We start from the raw sequence: 7,500 nt of genomic DNA on the forward strand, positions 1-7,500 counted from the left end.
GCCGACGAAAAAGTGGGAAGCGCAACTCGGATCTTCGCCGTTTTTGCAGGAGTGAGTGGCGGCCCTCCTGCGAGACCAAGAAGCATCGATTCGTGCACGAATTCGGCGCCTTTCGACGTGATCGCCGGCGACCGTCGCTCGAGTAGGGCAAACCGCGTCTGCCGGGGCGGGCTTCGGGACGCCGATGCGAAAGTGGGAAACGCTGCTCGGATGTTCGCCGTTTTTGGCCGAGTGAGTGCTGGCACACGGGCGAAGCCAAACGGGGCCGATTACGGCACGATATCGGCGTCTTTCGACGTGCCCGCCGGCGACCGTCGCACGAGTACGGTAAACCGCGTCAGCCCGGGCGGAGTTCGGGACGCCGATGCGAAAGTGGAGAACGCCGCTCGGATCTTCGCCGTTTTTGGAGGAGTGAGTGGCGGCACTCCGGAGAAGCCAGGGAGCGCCAATTAGCGCACGATATCGGCGTCTTTCGACGCGCTCGCCGGCGACCGTCGCACGAGTAGGGCAAACCGCGTCTGCCGGGGCGGGGTTTACGACGCCGACGCAAAAGTGGGAACCGCCGCTCGGATGTTGGCCGTTTTTGGCAGAGTGAGTGCTGGCACTCCGGCGACGCGAAAGAGCGCGAATGCGCCCACGAAAGTGGCGTATTTGGACGTGCGTGACGGCGACCGCTGCAGGAGTACGAAAAACCACGTCAGCCGGGGCGAGCGACACACGGCGGTCTGGGTGCTTATCGCTGCTATTATAGGGGCACCCCGGCAGACGCAGAAAAAAAAAAAAAAATTTTCGACCTTCTTTTTTGCTGGTCGAGCTCGGGTAACCCAGGTCGCAATGGGAGCCGCGCACGAAAGCGGCGTCGCGAGACGCGTTCGCGGTCGCTAGTCGCACGAGCTCGGCAACCGCGTCAGCCGGCGCGGAGTTCGGGATGCCGACGGCTAAGTGGGTACCGCTGCTCGGATGTTCGCCGTTTTTGGCCGAGTGAGTGCTGGCACTCCGGTGAAGCCAAGGAGCGCCAATTCGTGCACGATATCGGCGTCTTTCGACGTGCCCGCCGGCCACCGCCGCACGAGTACGGCAAACCGCGTCTGCCGGGGCGGGGTTCGCGACGCGTACGCAATAGTGGGAACCGTCGCTCGGATGTTCGTCGTCTTTGGCCGAGCGAGTGCTGGCACTCCGGCGAAGCGAAACGGGGCCGATTCGGGCACGATATCGGCGTATTTCGACGTGCTCGCCGGCGACCGTCGCACGAGTACGGCAAAGCGCGTCTGCCGGGGCGAGGTTTGCGACGCCGACGAAAAAGTGGGAAGCGCCGCTCGGATCTTCGCCGTTTTTGCAGGAGTGAGTGGCGGCCCTCCTGCGAGACCAAGAAGCATCGACTCGCGCACGATATCGGTGTCTTTCGACGTGCCCGCCGGCCACCGCCGCACGAGTACGGCAAACCGCGTATGCCGGGGCGGGGTTGGCGACGCCGACGCAAAAGTGGGAACCGCCACTAGGATGTTCGCCGTTTTTGGCAGAGTGAGTGCTGGCACTCCGGCGAAGCGAAAGAGCGCGAATGCGCCCACGAAAGTGGCGTGTTTGGACGTGCTTGACGACGACCACCGCAGGAAAACGAAAAACCACGTCAGCCGGGGCGAGCGACCCATGGCGGTCTGGGTGCTTATCGCTGCTATTATAGGGGCACCCCGGCAGACGCAAAAAAAAAAAAAAAATTTTTTTCGACATTCTTTTTTGCTCGTCGACCTCGGGTGACCCAGGTCGCAGTGGGAGCCGCGCACGAAAGCGGCGTCGCGAGACGGCTTCGCGGTCGCTAGTCGCACGAGCTCGGCAACCGCGTCTGCCGGGGCGGAGTTCGGGACGCCGACGGCTAAGTGGGAACCGCCGCTCGGATGTTCGCCGTTTGTGGCCGAGTGAGTGCTGGCACTCCGGCGAAGCCAAACGGGGCCGATTCCGGCACGATATCGGCGTCTTTCTACGTGCTCGCCGGCGACCGTCGCACGAGTACGGCAAAGTGCGTCTGCCGGGGCGGGGTTTGCGACGCGTACGCAATAGTGAGAACCGTCGCTCGGATGTTCGTCGTCTTTCGCCGAGCCAGTGCTGGCAATCCGGCGAAGCCGAACGGAGCCGATTCGGGCACGATATCGGCGTCTTTCCACGTGCTCGCCGGCGACCGTCGCACGAGTACGGTAAACCGCGTCAGCCGGGGCGGAGTTCGGGACGCCGATGCGAAAGTGGGAAGCGCCGCTCGGATCTTCGCCGTTTTTGGAGGAGTCAGTGGCGGCACTCCGGTGAAGCCAAGGTGCGCCAATTCGCGCACGATATCGGCGTCTTTCGACGTGCCCGCCGGCCACCGTCGCACGAGTACGGCAAACCTCGTCTGCCGGGGCGGGGTTTGCGACGCCGACGCAAAAGTGGGAACCGCCGCTCGGATGTTCGCCGTTTTTGGCAGAGTGAGTGCTGGCACTCCGGCGAAGCGAAAGAGCGCGAATGCGCCCACGAAAGTGGCGTGTTTGGACGTGCTTGACGACGACCACCGCAGGAAAACGAAAAACCACGTCAGCCGGGGCGAGCGACCCATGGCGGTCTGGGTGCTTATCGCTGCTATTATAGGGGCACCCCGGCAGACGCAAAAAAAAAAAAAATTTTTTTCGACATTCTTTTTTGCTCGTCGACCTCGGGTGACCCAGGTCGCAGTGGGAGCCGCGCACGAAAGCGGCGTCGCGAGACGGCTTCGCGGTCGCTAGTCGCACGAGCTCGGCAACCGCGTCTGCCGGGGCGGAGTTCGGGACGCCGACGGCTAAGTGGGAACCGCCGCTCGGATGTTCGCCGTTTGTGGCCGAGTGAGTGCTGGCACTCCGGCGAAGCCAAACGGGGCCGATTCCGGCACGATATCGGCGTCTTTCTACGTGCTCGCCGGCGACCGTCGCACGAGTACGGCAAAGTGCGTCTGCCGGGGCGGGGTTTGCGACGCGTACGCAATAGTGAGAACCGTCGCTCGGATGTTCGTCGTCTTTCGCCGAGCCAGTGCTGGCACTCCGGCGAAGCCGAACGGAGCCGATTCGGGCACGATATCGGCGTCTTTCCACGTGCTCGCCGGCGACCGTCGCACGAGTACGGTAAACCGCGTCAGCCGGGGCGGAGTTCGGGACGCCGATGCGAAAGTGGGAAGCGCCGCTCGGATCTTCGCCGTTTTTGGAGGAGTCAGTGGCGGCACTCCGGTGAAGCCAAGGTGCGCCAATTCGCGCACGATATCGGCGTCTTTCGACGTGCCCGCCGGCCACCGTCGCACGAGTACGGCAAACCTCGTCTGCCGGGGCGGGGTTTGCGACGCCAACGCAAAAGTGGGAACCGCCGCTCGGATGTTCGCCGTTTTTGGCAGAGTGAGTGCTGGCACTCCGGCGAAGCGAAAGAGCGTGAATGCGCCCACGAAAGTAGCGTATTTGGACGTGCTTGACGGCGACCGCCGCAGGAGTACGAAAAACCACGTCAGCCGGGGCGAGCGACCCACGGCGGTCTGGGTGCTTATCGCTGCTATTATAGGGGCACCCCGGCAGACGCAGAAAGAAAAAAAAAAATGGGGACATGGCGTGCGTCACCGTGCGGCTTCGCAGCGTTGCCGAAGTCGCCGAGCCCTTCGACTGAGCCGAACGGCGGACAGGGAACGTTGGTCGGCCGTTCTAACCTGTCGGTGCCACGCCGAGACGTCGTTAAGGAAAACCGCGTCGTGGGCCTCTACGACGCCGTCGAGTCGTTGTACGTTTGGTGTCCAGCGTGTCGGCGGCGAGTAGCGGACACGTCGTTCACGACTTCGGTCTTTCGCAGTCGACGCGAACTTGCGGAGAGTCGTGGTGCCTCACGTTTTCGGCAGAAACCGCGGCGGAATTTTCCCGTGCGTGCGCGCACGACCTCGGTGCTGTGCCGTCAGCGTAGTGTTGCACAAACTCGTGGCCTACCCAAGGTGCGGTACGTTTGCGGCCGTATCCTCGGTGGGAATTTCGTGAGTAGGGTCGCAAATTCTACGACCTCGGCGGGTTTGAGAGCGACGTAGACTTGTGGCACGCTCAACATGCCACACGTTTCGGGGCACACCCGCGGTGAAATTTTCTCGAGTACGCTCGTATTAGGGCCCAAGGAGGTCTGGGTACTTATCGCTGCTATTATGTGGGGGTTCTCGTGAGCGGCGTACGCGAAAGCGACCGGGTGTCTGATATGCGGCGGGCTTCGGCCTCGTCAAGCGTGTCCTCGGGTCTGCTCCAGGGGAATCCACGGCAGTCGTCTGCAGCCTCATCCGCTTGATGCGTTAGGGGCTGGTTGTCGGACGGTGCCGTTTTACCACGATATCGAGGTGTGTTCCGTGTCGTCCTCGGGCGATTCAGATGCGAAAGCGCCGAAGACGCGGGCGTGACCCGTCGTCTGGCGGCTTTGCAGTCTCGGCTCCGTTGCTAGTTCCGGCCGGTCCACCGACAGTGCAGCGGGCTTGGGCAACCCGCACGGCGCGACCGAGTCGATGCAACGAAAAAGAGCGAGCATGAACGTGCTTCTTGCCGCACGGCTCCCACTCGTCTTTCGGGAAGGTTGTGCCGTAGCGAGCTCGAACGCCGTCATCTCGGAGTGCAAAATAAGCGTGTTGGGGCGCCTGAAGGTGGCCTCCGCCGCACACAGACTGCGTCCGGCCCGCCGAGGGCGAGGACGGACGCGCAGTCGAACAATTACCTGGTTGATCCTGCCAGTAATCATATGCTTGTCTCAAAGATTAAGCCATGCATGTCTAAGTACATGCCGAAATAAGGCGAAACCGCGAATGGCTCATTAAATCAGTTATGGTTCCTTAGATCGTTTCTTCCTACTTGGATAACTGTGGCAATTCTAGAGCTAATACATGCAGTGAGCCTGGAGCCCTTTGGGTAACGGGTGCTTTTATTAGACCAAGATCGATCGGGTTTCGGCCCGTATTGTGTGGTGACTCTGGATAACTTTGTGCTGATCGCATGGCCACGAGCCGGCGACGTTTCTTTCAAGTGTCTGCCTTATCAACTTTCGATGGTAGGTTACTTGCTTACCATGGTTGTTACGGGTAACGGAGAATCAGGGTTCGATTCCGGAGAGGGAGCCTGAGAAACGGCTACCACATCCAAGGAAGGCAGCAGGCGCGCAAATTACCCACTCCCGGCACGGGGAGGTAGTGACGAAAAATAACAATACGGGACTCTTTTGAGGCCCCGTAATTGAAATGAGTACACTCTAAATCCTTTAACGAGGATCAATTGGAGGGCAAGTCTGGTGCCAGCAGCCGCGGTAATTCCAGCTCCAATAGCGTATACTAAAGCTGCTGCGGTTAAAAAGCTCGTAGTTGGATCTCAGTTCCAGACGAGTAGTGCATCTACCCGATGCGACGGCTCGGACTGAACATCATGCCGGTTCTTTCTTGGTGCACTTCATTGTGTGCCTCGAGATGGCCGGTGCTTTTACTTTGAAAAAATTAGAGTGCTCAACGCAGGCGAGTCGCCTGAATAAACTTGCATGGAATAATAGAACAAGACCTCGTTTCTGTTCTGTTGGTTTTTGGAATACGAGGTAATGATTAAGAGGGACGGACGGGGGCATTCGTATTGCGGCGCTAGAGGTGAAATTCTTGGACCGTCGCAAGACGAACTACTGCGAAAGCATTTGCCAAGAATGTTTTCATTGATCAAGAACGAAAGTCAGAGGTTCGAAGGCGATCAGATACCGCCCTAGTTCTGACCATAAACGATGCCAACCAGCGATCCGCCTGAGTTACTCAAATGACTCGGCGGGCAGCTTCCGGGAAACCAAAGTATTTGGGTTCCGGGGGAAGTATGGTTGCAAAGCTGAAACTTAAAGGAATTGACGGAAGGGCACCACCAGGAGTGGAGCCTGCGGCTTAATTTGACTCAACACGGGAAAACTTACCCGGCCCGGACACTGGGAGGATTGACAGATTGAGAGCTCTTTCTTGATTCGGTGGATGGTGGTGCATGGCCGTTCTTAGTTGGTGGAGCGATTTGTCTGGTTAATTCCGATAACGAACGAGACTCTAGCCTATTAAATAGGTGCGGGGTTCCCAGCACCTTACAACCTTCTTAGAGGGACAAGCGGCTCCTAGCCGCACGAAACAGAGCAATAACAGGTCTGTGATGCCCTTAGATGTCCGGGGCCGCACGCGCGCTACACTGAAGGAAGCAGCGTGTCTTTATCCCTGTCTGAAAAGACTGGGTAACCCGTGGAACTTCTTTCGTGATTGGGATAGGGGCTTGCAATTGTTCCCCTTGAACGAGGAATTCCCAGTAAGCGCGAGTCATAAGCTCGCGTTGATTACGTCCCTGCCCTTTGTACACACCGCCCGTCGCTACTACCGATTGAATGATTTAGTGAGGTCTTCGGACCGATGTCCGGCGCGGCCTTTCGGTTGCGCCGGTCTGTTGGAAAGATGACCAAACTTGATCATTTAGAGGAAGTAAAAGTCGTAACAAGGTTTCCGTAGGTGAACCTGCGGAAGGATCATTAACGGATTGTGAAGGGTGAGCGCCTCAGCTGCGTCTGCGCCCGACACTTTCTGCCGCTGACCCCGTTTGGACGCGGGGTCGGCTTTTCCCCACGGGGCTGCCTGAATGTGGAGCGGCACCCCGTGACAAATTGTTGCGCCCAGCGGACGCCAACACCGCGACCTTGGACGGTCGGCCAGGTGGCGGACGCGGGTACAAACGGCGCAACGCACTCATAGGTCGGCTTTCGACCCGCCACTGCACCGTGGCTCGAAGCGCTCGAAATGCGCGACCCGACCGCTGCGGGACCGCCTAGTACTGTAAACAGGAGCGGCGGAGCGCGAACGGCGAGTCGTGGTTACGTCGGTAGAAGGCGAGGCTGCGCGTTCCCGAAACGCCAGCCGAGTGCCCTCCCGACCGTTCGAGCGTGCAAGAACGAGACCCGACAATCGCGCGGCGACTGCCAAGTACGAGAGGAACGGCACAAGCGTCGGCGGTCGGTCAAGGAACTGGCGATGTGACGGGTCCGCTGTGCACCAGTGCATACCGTCCCGCCGTCCGCGGCAAGCGCCTCCGCGTCCTCGGGTGACGGAGGCTGCCGGTCGGTTCTTGCAGGCGAGGGATCTCGCTGGCACCGGTTCGCGTTGACGCGCGGCCGGTCATGGCACGGCGATGCGACGGCCGAGGTGCGCAGTACTCGATGGAGGAACCGCACGCTCCGATGACCGTCCCGCCCTCCGCGGCGTATGCGTACCGACCGTAATGGTTGCAGCAGCGCCGGCCGGCTTTTGAATTCGCCACACGAAACACGGTGCGAGATCGCGGTTAGGGGAGCGTCGACGTTGCCAGGCGTTTTGCTTGCTGCCGAGGGAAAGGCGGCACGGCCACGTCGCGCTCGTCGCGATTAGCGGGTCTGCGCGCTTTGGGAAGGTGCCGCAACGACTTGCCGAAAGAGGAAGCACGGAAGAACGAGGGACTTGGACGTCCCGACAAT

General features: G+C 60.2%; 1 non-coding gene across 1 annotated transcript; it reads left to right on the forward strand.

Annotated features, from left to right (window-relative positions):
• Nucleotides 1-4,713: 4,713 nt before the first annotated feature.
• Nucleotides 4,714-6,528, forward strand: LOC142796049 (small subunit ribosomal RNA). The gene has a single exon (XR_012893506.1). It is a non-coding gene; the product is annotated as a small subunit ribosomal RNA (ribosomal RNA).
• Nucleotides 6,529-7,500: the final 972 nt, after the last annotated feature.

This window comes from Rhipicephalus microplus, unplaced genomic scaffold, assembly GCF_043290135.1.
Source record: "Rhipicephalus microplus isolate Deutch F79 unplaced genomic scaffold, USDA_Rmic scaffold_1052, whole genome shotgun sequence".
Classification (NCBI taxonomy): domain Eukaryota; kingdom Metazoa; phylum Arthropoda; class Arachnida; order Ixodida; family Ixodidae; genus Rhipicephalus; species Rhipicephalus microplus.